This window comes from Hemiscyllium ocellatum, chromosome 4 (assembly GCF_020745735.1).
Source record: "Hemiscyllium ocellatum isolate sHemOce1 chromosome 4, sHemOce1.pat.X.cur, whole genome shotgun sequence".
In the NCBI taxonomy this organism is placed as follows: domain Eukaryota; kingdom Metazoa; phylum Chordata; class Chondrichthyes; order Orectolobiformes; family Hemiscylliidae; genus Hemiscyllium; species Hemiscyllium ocellatum.
In genome coordinates, this window is record NC_083404.1 from 97,520,274 (window position 1) to 97,534,007 (window position 13,734).

At 40.8% G+C, this 13,734-nt stretch overlaps 1 protein-coding gene across 2 annotated transcripts in view; it reads right to left on the minus strand.

The window, feature by feature from the left end:
• Positions 1 to 13,734, minus strand: part of gra (granulito) — an 87,815-nt gene that overhangs the window by 56,616 nt on the left and 17,465 nt on the right. The gene's annotated exons all lie outside the window — the stretch shown is intronic.

Here is a 13,734-nt window from a genome sequence, read left to right on the forward strand (position 1 = left end):
TCAGCAATGTGGAAAACTATTTAGGCTTATCCTGAATGTGATACAGTTAATTCCAATCTGGCTAAACAACCTGTCTACCCTCTATCAAAGTGATATATGGGTCATTGACAGCGTTCTCAAGTGGCATGATTCCTAGCCTATATCCTGCTCTTATAGCCAGTATTTATATTAGCTAGTCCAGTTCAGTTCCTGAACATTGGTAGCCCCCAGAATGTTGATAGCTGGGATTCAATGATAGAACATAAATATTCACAAAGTTGCAATATTCACTACACAGACAAAAGACCACCTGTGTTTGACGCTGCTGTCAGCAGAATTACCTAAGTCAGAACGTCATTATCCAATAGGAGATTTCAATGCAAAAGCAGTCATGGACCATAAGCCATAGTCTTTCTGCATTAACCATCAAGGCTAGGGAATGGCAAATGACAATGGATAGACTAAAATTTTATTAATTACACAAAACTTGTTGTACCAGTAATTACTTTCAGAACAAACTATGCCACAAGGTGACATTATGGGGAGATTGTGGCAATGTGGTAATTTCCCTAGACTGCTAATACATAGGTAAAAACAATGACTGCAAATGCTGGAAACCAAATTCTGGATTAGTGGTGCTGAAAAAGCACAGCAGTTCAGGCAGCATCCGAGGAGCAGTAAAATCGACGTTTCGGGCAAAAGCCCTTCTTCAGGAATAGAGGCAGAGTGCCTGATGGGTGGAGAGATAAATGAGAGGAGGGTAGGGGTGGGGAGAAAGTAGCATACAGTATAATAGGTGAATGGGGGTGGGGATGGGGATGAAGGTGATAGATCAGGGAGGAGGGTGGAGTGGATAGGCGGAAAAGAAGATAGGCAGGTAGGACTGCTAATACATCCTTACATTAGTGTTCTGGGTATATGGGTTTGAACCCCTCCTTGGTGGATTCAGTAAAAGAATCTAGAACTAAACACCAGCTCAATAGAGGCCATGTTTTTGAATAAAAACCCACCAATCCTTACCTATGTTTGACTCGTGCCAGTGACTTAGGTTTGATTCCTGCCTTGGGCAACTATCTGTGTGGCGTTTGCACATTTATTCTCCCCGCATCCGCGTGGGTTTCCTCCCAGTGCTCTGGTTTCCTTCCATAGTCCAAAGATGTGCAGGTCAGGTGAAATGGCCATGCTAAATTGCCCATAGTGTTACATGCATTAGTCAGGAGTAAATGTGAGGAAATGGGTGAGTTACTCTTCAGAGGGTTGATGTGGACTTGTTGGGCCAAATGGCCTGATTCCACACTGTAGGGAATCTAATCTAATCTAATCTAATCTGTCTGCTGGGTAATAAAAGCTGGGCTATCCAGTGACAGTCAAAGTCCTGTAAACAAATGGATATTTTCTAATTAACCTGTTCAGAGATGTTTTGACACACCTATGGAGCAGGTGGGACTTGAACTCAGACCTCCTGGTTCAGTTATGGATGCTACTGCTATGGCATAACCCTGCTTCTGTGAACAAACAGCAATGTGTAAGTTCTTTGTTCACAATATACAGCAGCCCGGTGTATAGATGCTTTTAATCAACCTGTTTTCTAACCCAGAGGTAGAAACAGTACTACAATGTCACAAAAGGACCTCCCATGAACAAACAGATATGTTCTAATAAAATTAGATTAGATTAGATTACTTACAGTGTGGAAACAGGCCCTTCGGCCCAACAAGTCCACACCGACCTGCCGAAGCGCAACCCACCCATACCCCTTACCTAACACTATGGGCAATTTAGCATGGCCAATTCACCTGACCCGCACATCTTTAGACTGTGGGAGGAAACCGGAGCACCCGGAGGAAACCCACGCAGACACGGGGAGAACGTGCAAACTCCACACAGTCAGTCGCCTGAGGTGGGAATTGAACCCAGGTCCCTACTCAATGTTATTATACACCTCTTGAGTAAAAGTGGGATTTGAACCCAGGCTTTCTGATTCAGAGGTAGAGACACTACCACTGTCCCACCAAAGCCGTCATAAAGAAATTTGCATTAAGTCCATATATTCAGGATTATATTACACACCTCTGGAGTTGCTGCAACTTGACCCTGGGTCTCCTGGCACAGGGGTAAGGACAATACCTCTGCATCAGAAGTGCCCCAGTGTAGAAATACATAATTTCTAATTAACCATAGATGCCCTACAGTGCAGAAGCAGGCCATTCTGTGAGTCTGCACTGACACTCCAAACAGCATCCCACCCAGACCCACTTTCTCAACCTATCTTCCTAACCCTGCATTTCCCATGGTTAATCCATCTAAATTAGACACTATGGGCAATTTAGCAAGGCCAATCCACCTAACCTGCACATCTTTGGACTATGGGAAGAAACTGAAGAAAACTTAAGCCAACATGGGGAAAACGCACAAACTCCACACAGTCAGTCACCCAAAGCTGGAATCAAACAACTGAGCCACTGTGCCATTCCAAAGATTCAAAGATGTTGTGAGACATCTCAAAAGTGGGTGGGACTTGAACCCAGGCATTGAGATCACAGATAGGGACACTATGACTGACTGCATCACAAGAACCTTAACACATTACAAGATAGGAGAAAGTGAGGACTGCAGATGCTGGAGATCAGAGCTGAAAATGTGTTGCTGGAAAAGCGCAGGTCAGGCAGTATCCAAAGAGCAGGAGAATCGACGTTTCGGGCATGAGCCCTTCTTCAGGAAATTCCTGAAGGAGGGCTCATGCCCGAAACGTCGATTCTCCTGCTCTTTGGATGCTGCCTGACCTGTGCTTTTCCAGCAACACATTTTCAGCTCTGATCTCCAGCATCTGCAGTCCTTACTTTCTCCTTGAAGACTTTAACATTACAAGATAGCCTGGATATCTTCTAATCAACCTGCTCAGATTAGTTATTATACACTTATGGCACAGGTAGGACTCTAATCTGGGTCTGCTGGCTCAGAAGTAAGTACTCTACCAAGGGAACAAAGATTGTTTCTCATCAAGCTATTCAGAGATATTATGACACACATCCGGTAGAGGTGGGACTTCAGGTTTCCTGGCTCAGGGATAAAGATGTACCACTATGGTACAAGAGACCACCTCCTGTGAACAAATATATATTTTGCAATCCCCTGGAAAAGGTGGGACTTGAATCTAGGTCTCTTGGCTCAGAGGTCGGAATATTTGCACCATACCATGAGACCGTTCCATATGAGAAAATATAAGTGTTTTCTAACCAACCTGTTCAGTGATGCTATTGCATACCTCTGGTGCAGGTAGGACTTCAACCAAGTATTCTGGGTCAGAGGTACAGATGCATCAATGAACCACAAGCATTCCCAAATGAAAGAAAATATTTTCAAACAACCTGGCCAGATGTTATGACAGCAACACATTTTCAGCTCAGATGTTATGACAGACCTCTGAAGCAGATAGTACTTCAACCCAGACTTTCTGGCTCTGAGGTAGGGAAACTACAACTGTGCCACAAGCTCTTCTGTGAATGAAGTTTTTTTTTACTTCCAGCCTGTAGTGGAAGAACATATTGGAGATGTGTCAGTGGGTTACAGGTTTTGGGTGTTCAGATATGTTTCAAATCGATCTGTTCAGGGACATTATTACGTCCCTAGGAAACAAGTAGGACTTGAACTTCGGCCTCCTGGTGTAGAGGTGTAGAGACTACTACTGAACCACAAGAGTTCTGCCTGTGAACAAATAAGCATGTTCTAATCAACTTGTCCATAAATATTACTACATACTTCTGGACAAGTTGGTACTTGAACTTGGACCTTCTAGTTCAGAGGTAGGGAGACTAGCACTTCATCATGAGAACCCCTTCTGTGAACAAATAAAAAGAAAGTTAATTAGCAGGATGAGGGTCTGATCATCACCAGCAACAGTTCTGAATAGGCCTCCTTCCCTGCCTCCCTCATTTTTGATGGTTTGCATTGTCCTTAACAGGCTTTGCACATAAACTAATCAACTAGAAAACACAGGTGATTTATTACCAGTAGTTAACACTGTTTTGGGTGTTCAGATATGTTTCTGGTGTCATTGAAGGCATGTAGTCTACTCTAATTAATTAGAAGACAGATCTAAGTGAGAAGATTCAATGTACTAAGCAACATTCAAAATCAAGTCCAACAAACTGCTCGGTGGTACACCAATGGCTATAACTTTGCCATAATATCTAGTTATTTGTGGGCGGCACGGTGGCACAGTGGTTAGCACTGCTGCCTCACAGCGCCTGTAGACCCGGGTTCAATTCCCGACTCAGGCGACTGACTGTGTGGAGTTTGCACGTTCTCCCCGTGTCTGCGTGGGTTTCCTCCGGGTGCTCCGGTTTCCTCCCACAGTCCAAAGATGTGCGGGTCAGGTGAATTGGCCAAGCTAAATTGCCCGTAGTGTTAGGTAAGGGGTAAATGTAGGGGTAAGGGTGGGTTGCGCTTCGGCGGGTCGGTGTGGACTTGTTGGGCCGAAGGGCCTGTTTCCACACTGTAAGTCTAATCTAATCTAATCTATCTTTTCACAAAGGGAATGCTGGAGTCACATATGAAAGAATTAAAAAATACAACAGGTCTATTTAAAATGTTGTTTTCTTACCTGATAAAGATAGGGGAAAATTCACTAAATATAATAGACAGTTGGAAAAATGAGCTATTTTGTTGAGGTGCCACCAACTGTGTCTTAGTGGGGACACTGAATGACAGAATCCTTGATAAAGTACAGAGAATTGGAGGTTATTTTTCCTTGGATAAAGAATATTTAGTAGCATTGCACAAAGTTGTGATAGGCTTGAATAAGGTAGACAAACAAAAGCAGTTCCCATTACTAGATCACACAAGGGAGGGCAGACAAGTTTTAAAAGTTTCATGCAAGAGATGCAAGGTAGATTGAGAGAGACTGTTTTTGCAACAATTCGTAATAACGTGGATCTCATTGCCTATGAAGGTTAAGGAGCAGCTGACTAAAAGAAAACTGGATGGTCAGTTATATGGGTCTGCAGCACAGGAAAAGGCTCTTCTGTCCATCGAGTCTGAGCTGGTAAAAACAACCACCTAATAAATTCTATTCCCAGTTTCCAGCACTTGTCTCAAAACCTTGTATACTATAGCATTGCACATTTAAATGTTACTTAGATGTTGAGGGTTTCTGCCTCTACCACCTTGCAGTGAGTTCCAGACTCTCACTATCCTCCCTGCGAAGGATTTTATTTTCCCCTCAATCCCCTCTAAACATCTTGCCCCTCACCTTAAATCTACAGCCACTGGTCAATGATCCCTCTATCTGGGGAAAGGTTCCTTCTTGTCTATCCTGTTAATGCCATATTTAGTTTTATACATCTTAATCAGGTTTCCCCCCACCCCTGGTCTTCTTTGCTCCAAGGAAAACAACCTCAGTCTACCCAATCTCTTCATTAGACAATAAGAAACTAGAAGAGGAGTACAGGAGGAACAAGGCTGTTTAAGTCACTCAAGCCTTCTCAGCCATTTAATAAGAGCATGGCTAATCTGACATTCCTCATGTTCATTTCTTATGCCCTTCGTGTAATCCTGGATTCTCCAACTGATCAAGAATGTACCAGCCCCACAGTTCTCTGTTGCAAGGAGTTCCTGAGACACTCGACTCGGAGAAGAAATTCCTCCTCATCTCAGTCTTAAATTGGTGCCTCTATATTCCGAGACAATGCTTTCTGGTTACAGACTCTCCCTTGAGGGGAAACATTCTATCAGCATTGACCCTGTCAAGACCCTTAAGAATCCCATATGTTCCAATGAAATCACCTCTCATCCTTCTAAAGTGGAGTGAGTAGAGTCCTAAATTGTTTAGCCTTTGCTCATAAACAATCCCTCCATTTCAGGGATTATCCTCCATTATGAACCTTCTCTGAACTACCATCAATGAAATATTGTTCCTTAAATAAAAGGGACTAAAATTGTTTTTAATACTCCAGATTATCATAGAACCAGATTATCATAGGATGCAGAGCTGGGCTGACAGGATGCAGAGCTGGGCTGAGAGGTGGCAAATGGAGTTTAATGTGGACAAGTGTGAGGTGATACACTTTGGTCGGAGTAATCGGAATGCAAAGTACTGGGCTAATGGTAGGATTCTTGGGAACGCAGATAAGCAGAGAGATGTCGGTGTCCATGTACACAGATCCCTGAAAGTTGCCACCCAGATTGACAGGGTTGTTAAGAACTGCTGATGAAGGGCTTATGCTCGAAACGTCGAATTCTCTATTCCTGAGATGCTGCCTAACCTGCTGTGCTTTGACCAGCAACACATTTGCAGCTGTGATCTCCAGCATCTGCAGACCTCATTTTTTACTCGAGGGTTGTTAAGAAGGCATACAGTGTTTTGGCCTTTATTAATAGAGGGATTGAGTTCCGGAACCAGGAGGTTATGCTGCAACTGTACAAAGCTCTGGTATGCCCACACTTGGAGTATTGTGTACAGTTCTGGTCACCACATTAATAGAAGGATGTGGAAGCTTTGGAAAGGGTGCAGAGGAGATTTACTAGGATGTTGCCTGGTATGGAAGGAATGTCTTACGAGGAAAGGCTGAGGGCCTTGAGGCTGTTCTCGTTAGAGAGAAGGTTGAGAGGTGACTTAATATAGACATACAAGATAATCAGAGGGTTAGATAGGGTGGACAGGAGAGCCTTTTTCCAAGTATTGGGTTGGCAAATGTGAGGGGACAACTTTAAAGTGAGGGGAGATAGGTATAAGACAGATGGCAGACATAGTTTCTTTAGAGAGTAGTAAGGGTATGGAATGCTTTGCCTGCATCGGTAGTAGATTCACCAAGTTTAAGTGCATTTAAGTCATCATTGGACAGGCAAATGGACGTATGTGGAATAGTATAGGTGGGATGGGCTTCAGATTAGTACGACAGGGCGGCGTAACATCGAGGGCCGAAGAGCCTGTACTGCGCTGTAATGTTCTATGTTCTATAACCCCTACAGTGTGGAAACAAACCATTTTGGCCTGACAAATTCACACCAACCCTCCAAAGAGTAACCCACCCAATCCCATTCCCCAACCCCATTAATCTACATTTCTCCTGACTAATGCATCTAACCTGTACATCCTGAACACTATGGGACAATTTAGCAGAGCCAATTCACCTAACCTGCATATCTTTGGACTGTAGGAGGAAACCGGAGTACCAGAGTAAACCCACGCAGACACCGGGAGAATGTGCAAACTCCACACAGACAGTTGCCCGAGGCTGAAATTGAACCCAGATCCCAGGCACTTTGAGGCAGCAGTGCTAACCACTGAGCCACCACGTTGTGGACTATGTTTTTTAATGGGTGTTTTTAATTTTACTCTTTTGCTCTCCCTTCCAAAATGTACTTCATATTTTCTTACATGTATAGTAAATAGTTGCAGTCCCAGCACGGATCCCTGTGGAACCCCATTGGTCATAGATCGCTAACCCAAAAAAGCATCCCTTATCCACACTCACTGTTTCCGGCCTACTAGCTAATTCTCTATACACGCCATTACCTCAAATACTGAGGGCTTTTATCTGAAAACTGAAACCATTAAGTGAGGTACTTTGAGAATGCCTTCTGAAAGTCCAAATACAACACAACTACTGATTCCATTCAATCCACTCTGGTTGAAACATCCTCAAAAACCTCTAATGAATTTGTCAGACATGATTTCCTTTTAATGATGCCATGCTGACTCTGCTAGATTACATTACTTGATCAGACAGCAGTTAAAAAAAACGAAAAGATGGGCTAAAAAAAAACTGCCTTAGCCAGTGACACTGAATGAATAAAAACAAATACCAGCTACTCAGTAGGACAACCACTCAGCAGGTCATAGTTTTTTAAAGATGTTCTACCAATGTTTCACCAGTCAGATGATACCGTCCTGCAAAGATCGCTGTCATTGTGCCCATCTCCTGTATTCCTCTACAACTTGCAACTCCAAAGATGTGTGAGACTTGAGGACAGTGAAGGTTTTAAGGAGATAGAAAATTGAACAGAAATTGAACAGAAAATTGATCCTTTTTCACAGTATCTGTGGGAATAGAATCTTTCTCTTCTCCCTGATAAGCCACCACTATTGGATCCAGGTAAGCATTAATGAAGCAAGCGGGGACGGGTGGGGGGAACCATGCCTCTGACTCCTGTGGCATTTTTTTTCTCTCTGGTATTGTGGAAAGTTTTGATACAATCAATCAGTAGACTTCTCATTTAGGATAAAACAGCAGCTTCAGGATCACCAAGTTGTGGAATCAAAATCAATCCCACACTTCATCCAGCATGCCTCTGTTCCCATTCCCACTGTCTGTAAATGGGCAGGAAACCTATCAAGTAAAGGCTCACCTCCAAACATTAAAGTTTAACTAATTTCCCAGTCACACCCACCTGGCTATGAGTAATGACTAAATCAATATCGCTGCTATAACCTAGGAGGTACATCTGCTTCCTGAATCAAATTGTTCAAGCAAGTGATGCTACATAATATCTCCACCTCAACAGTGTGAGAAGTCCCTTGAGAAAGAAGCATTTACTGCAAATGTGGTAATTTGGAATGGTGATACTCTCCCTAAACCCTCATATACTGCTTTTGTAACCCTGTTTTCTTAAGCCCGTCCACACAATGAACATATTGTCTTGTTACCATATGACAAACCTTCTAGTAAATCGCTTTCTAATATCTCAGTATACTTCCCAAAGCATGGTCCAACATTAACCACATTTAAAATATTGCAGTCAAACTACTGTTGAAAACTAGTTTGTTATGCTATACTATTTTTTGTTCTCTATAACTTTAATGATAAAATCAAGAATCCCTCATGTCTCAACAACTTTCTTTTACAAGATATGGCGGCCCTTTTTGGAATACCTGGACACAGATTTATCTGCCACACTAACAAGGGCTTTTATATAGCCATAACAATTTGTTTCACGAGTCCAATATCCAGGGAGGAGGAACTGTGAACATATGAGCGTTTTGTTTGGCTGGGCTGAGTTATTACTATTTATTTGTTTGTTGTTGGTTTTTGTTAAATAGCTAGCTCGGGTTTTAAAATTCTATATTTTTCTATATATGTTTAAACATTTGTACGTGAGGATGGGTTGGGGATTTTTAATTATTTGGGGTTTTTTGTACTGTTTTTGAATTGCATTGTTTTGTACTTGTTGTAATATTTAAAAATCTCTTTTTTCCTCAATAAAAATATATTATAAAAAAGTATATCTCTTCCTACGTCAATTTTAAAATGTGCATCATTTGCATCATTTTGCTTCTCCACATTCTTCCTATAAAAGTGAATGGTTTAACCATGTCCTACTTTAAAGCTCATTTGCCATCATTACCAGAGCATTAATTAGATTCGTCATTGCATTTGACTTGTTTGTCTATGAGGGGAAGACTGGAAAATGAAAATGAAATTGAGACCACTGTGTACTAGTGGTTTGAATGGATACAAATCTAAGAATTTAAGCACCACCTAGGATGATGACAGCATGTGAACTTGAGGGTAGTACAGCTCAGGATCTCAAAAGGAATAACATCCAAGTCTTCCTCGTCTATCAACAATGTCTATCATATTAATCATGATTTGGAGATGCCGGTGTGAGATTTTTTTTTAAAACTTTGTACACTTCAGTCCAACAACACCAGGTTATAGTCCAACAGGTGTAATTGGAAGCACTAGATTTCGGAGCACCGCTCCTTCATCAGGTGGTTGTGGAGGACACAATTGTAAGACACAGAATTTATAGCAAAAGACTACAGTGTGACGTAACTGAAATTATACATTGAAAAATACCTTGATTGTTTGTTGAGTCTTTCTTCTGTTCGAATACCATGATATTTCAATTCTTTCATGTTTAAATCACAAAACCTTTTTTTTAAAAAAAGGTTACATTCTCAGGTAAATTGTAACAATTGGCGTTAGCCAGATAATGTTTTAGCCCCTGTCTTCTCTGTCTGGGGGCTAGCACAGGGGGCCAACACTTTCAACACATTATCTGGCTAACACCAATTGTTACAGTTTACCTGAGAATGTAACTTTTTTTTAAAAAAAGTTTTGTGATTTAAACATGAAAGAAGTGAAACAATCATGGTATTCGAACAGGTGAAAGACTCAACAAACAATGAATTTTCCAATGAATAATTTCAGTTACTTCACACTGTAAATTTTTGCTATAAGTTCTGTGCCTTACAATTGTGTCCTTCACAACCATCTGATGAAGGAGCAGCACTCCGAAAGCTAGTGCTTCCAATTACACCTGTTGGACTATAACCTGGTGTTGTGTGATTTTTAACTATCATATCAATGTAACCTCTCGCTCATTGTTTGTGTATTTAACAGTAAGTAGTTTATTACATGACCATCACCCACTTACTAGTCTAAGTAGTTGTCCTCTACCACACAAGACCAAGCAGGCCTTTAGGTCCCCATTATTCAAGAGAATGGTGACAGCAAACTGACCAGACAATGAGATAAAGAATGAATTTAGCTGCAGATTCATGTTAAACAGTGGTTCAGATTTGATTGACTGGTCATATGAAATGGAGAGCAGTGTGGATTTCTACTGCCCTATAGATCTCCACTGCGGCTAGGATGTGAGTGTACTTTTGAGCATCTTCAAAACACAGCTTCAAGTTGCCAGTTCATGCAGGAATCTGCAGCATGGAAGAGCTGAACATTTAAGAACATCCAAGAAGAACCCTCAAGGCAAGGTTCAACACAGAAGAAGCTATAGTTCAATGGTAAAATCATTTCACATCTACAAAACTCCTTGGAAAATGAGAATAAGTTACTCCAAAGCAGACACAAACTCAAATCTCATGGTGGTGGTCTGTAGGAGCAGCACAAAGTACATTTCAACCAGACAGCAAACAGACATCAAAAGCTCCACAAGTTAAAGTTCCTGATAGGCAAGACAGCATATTACAGACTGGTTAAAAAGTGAGCTGAAAATGTGTTGCTGGTTAAAGCACAGCAGGTTAGGCAGCATCCAAGGAACAGGAAATTCGACGTTTCGGGCCAGAGCCCTTCATCAGGGATGAATCATTCCTGATGAAGGGCTCTGGCCCGAAACGTCGAATTTCCTGTTCCTTGGATGCTACCTAACCTGCTGTGCTTTAACCAGCAACACATTTTCAGCTCTGATCTCCAGCATCTGCAGACCTCACTTTTTACTCACTGGTTAAAAAGTGACAAGTGAAAATGTATAGTTCAGATCAAGCATCACCACCATACTACATGTACACATAGAAACGCCCATAAAAGAAAATTAAGGATAACAAATCAATCTAAACTGAAGTCTCAGACATAGATGTCACAAAACTGAAGCTAAAAAGAGACAAAGAGAACTAAAGAAACCAGAAGCCTAAGCAGCCTGGTCTGTTGGAAGGAACTAGAGGGGACACAGTTTACAAAGGCCACAGGAAAGGCAGGAGATCATTCAGTTAAAATAACTTTAAAAAGGTAAGACACATTTACTTAACTTCAAGGAGCAGGAATTGGTGTGCTTTCACCTCCATCAGGTTTTACCTGCTATGGTAATGTTAATGATATTCCTCTTAACATAAGAAACTTGGCACAGATAATATTGTATCAAACGGTTCAAGAGACATTTCTTACAGTTATTATATATTCCTCAAACCCAAGTCTGCGCTAAATTAATGCAGTGCAGCACTCTTTCAACAGTGAATCATGCATCAAGTAATCAGAGTTAATATGGAGTATAAGGTATTTGTACTCAGGTCACATGCTAGAATACAGTTATGATATTGTGAGCCTGTCAAATAAAGGTATACTGATTGCCATGGGACACAGCCTAACATTCCTTTTCCTTTCCCCAAAATCAAAAGAAAGCCTAAATACCACTCATATATATATATAATACGATTGAACATAGGCACATGTCAATTTGATAAATATACAAACAGGCAAAATAAAGTTTACTGGAGTGGCAATTCAAACTTCAGTGCAACTATTTGGAAGTCCTACAACTCATCCCGAACTGGAGATTGTATACCCATTTGGAGAGGTACTCATTGCTCTTTGTTCACTTGTTTGACAATGTGGTTGTCCAGTTGCTGCCATTCAATAACACTGCACAATCAATAGAGTATTACTCTCTTCATGCACAAATGTTATGCCAAAAGTTGACCTGTGTTGGCCACAGTAATGAGCAATAACTGTGTGTAATCAGACCTGCTTTAGAATATTTTATAAACCTTTGCTTTTCAAATATTTGAAATTATATTTCTAACATGCATAATATAGTTTCATTTCAAATTTCCTCTCTTCAAAGAAGAATGTTCCATGATTCAGAATATTTGGATAAATGATTGTTGAGTAATCCTGTTCATACTTGCTTTTTGAACAAATTGTGCTCAGCAATCTCTTCTCCATTGATATTGTATGAAAATTTCTTGCTTTGTTTGCTCAGGATTCATGATCACTGATTTGCTATGTTAGAACCCTTGCTGATTTTTCATTATTTTTATTCTTTTATCAGTTTTGGTTTGGAGCTGTGGACTGAAAACCATGAGCTAAAAATGACCTTTGGATTGTGGACAACAGCTTATGTTAAAACGAAACAGAACAAACAAATTGTGTTTGTTTGATGAGCCAGGTCTAGAAGTAGGTTGGTAGGTTGGATCCTGATCAAAAGGTTCTATAGATGCTTTAACACTAACAATATGTTTAAACAGATACCAGATGTTGGTTACAAATGAGGTCAGCACAGGTCCATGATCCTTTACCCAAAATCCAAAAAGCTCCGAAATCTGAAGTTTTTTTCTGCACAATAAGGTTGTTTGGCGCATGAACAGGTGACCCAATTCCACACCATCTCAACCCACGTCACTCAGACGAGACATGGCAGTGCGGCCCAGCACTGGCTGACGTCAATTGTGTCTCAGTGCTCGTACTAGTCACACGTGAGTCTATTTTTCTTTTTTTTTTCCATTGTGAAAATGTCATTTATTCTGAAATCTGAAAAATTCCGAAATCCAAAAACAAACTGGCCCCAAGTGTTTTGGATAAAGGATTATGTCCCCGTACCTAAAAACTAGTTCCAACAACTCTGAGAGACTTTATGCTCAAGCAGATGGCATATGTTGACTAGGGTAACTGGAACCTTGTGGGGAGAGTCAGTCTCCCCGAAAGGGAGAAACCAGAGAATGTGAACTAGGTTTTGGACTGTGTTTTCTGGGAGGAGGAGTTTGGCTGGTGATGCAATTGCAAAAAGATTCGAAAATTACCTGCCTAACCTCCTGCTATGAGCTATTAGAAATTCAGAGAATAGAAAATAAGTTATAAGTAACACTGACTTCCTCTAAGTGAACTGAAAAGATGGCCCTAATTGACATCTTCAGAAAATCAACGAAGGAATGATAATCTATGCCTGTGGAACAAAGCATGATGAAAACCACGAACGATTTGGCCAGTTTTGATTTTTCTCTTTCCCTTAACGTTTTTTTGGTCTGTATTTTGTAGTCATAGGACTGAAAACAAAGGTTTTTAATGTTTAAACACAGGCGTCAATTGTATTTCTTTATTATTTAATTTTGTTTTGCTCAAGTTATTTATTGTTAATAACTTATTAAATCTTCTAAGCTATAAACTGGTGTCAAGAATTGATTTGTTCAGAGAGTCTGGATTGATGTTTTTTTAAAAAGTCTGGTTAGGAACAATTGGGGTGAATTGTGGACCTTTGAAGATTTTCGTTTTACTGTGTTGCAAATACAGAGGTAGAAAGGTT